This window comes from Moschus berezovskii, chromosome 18, assembly GCF_049115385.1.
Source record: "Moschus berezovskii isolate FMDL1 chromosome 18, NW_MosBer_1.0, whole genome shotgun sequence".
NCBI classification, from domain to species: Eukaryota; Metazoa; Chordata; class Mammalia; order Artiodactyla; family Moschidae; genus Moschus; species Moschus berezovskii.
The window spans coordinates 42,176,120-42,176,782 of record NC_142477.1 but is presented as its reverse complement, the minus strand read 5'-3'; the positions used below and the strand labels follow the sequence as shown (position 1 = coordinate 42,176,782).

At 41.8% G+C, this 663-nt stretch overlaps 1 non-coding gene across 1 annotated transcript; it reads left to right on the top strand.

Moving 5' to 3' along the window:
* Positions 1–226: 226 nt before the first annotated feature.
* LOC129553430 (U2 spliceosomal RNA) lies at positions 227–409 on the top strand. The gene has a single exon (XR_008685459.1). It is a non-coding gene; the product is annotated as a U2 spliceosomal RNA (small nuclear RNA).
* Positions 410–663: the final 254 nt, after the last annotated feature.

Sequence of the window (663 nt, the reverse complement as noted above, 5' to 3'; positions counted from 1 at the left end):
CTCCTTGCAAGTTGGTCCTTATTTGCTTCTCTCAGCAAGACCATTCATAACTTCTCAATAATGGGAAACACAGTCAGAGAACAAGAAAGAAAAAAAGTATTAAACTCAGGAGAAGAAAGATATGGATTCATAAGACCAAAGCAATAGGCATTCTAAAACAACCCAGCATTGATTAGGTGAAGCAGGAAATAGGGCTGGAATAATGGCTCAAGAATTACAGGCAAGAATCCCTTCCAGGGATCCCTTTTGGCTAAGATCAAGTGTAGTATCTATTCTTATCAGATGTATCATCTATCTGATGACAATACAGTAAATGGAGCAAAGTTCTGGAGCAGGGAATTGGAATAGGAGCTTGTTTAACTTCTCTCTACACATACACCTGGTATTCCCCAGAAATGGTGCAACTCCCTCTCATAACAACAGTTGCAAAATGTAGATTTTGCCTTCCTCACATTTTTTCATTTCTTTGTTCCTCTTCTGCACTTGCAAGTGAGGTATTAATTATTCTCCTGAGGTTTTGTGCAGCTTTGGCTCCTCCCACTATACTGTCACAGGGAGGATTTGGTTTCTTTTCCTTCCCTTTTTGGCCTCACACCTGTGACTTGGGGGCTTCCCAGGTGGTACTGGTGGTAAAGAACCCACCTGCCTACAGATGCAGGAGAC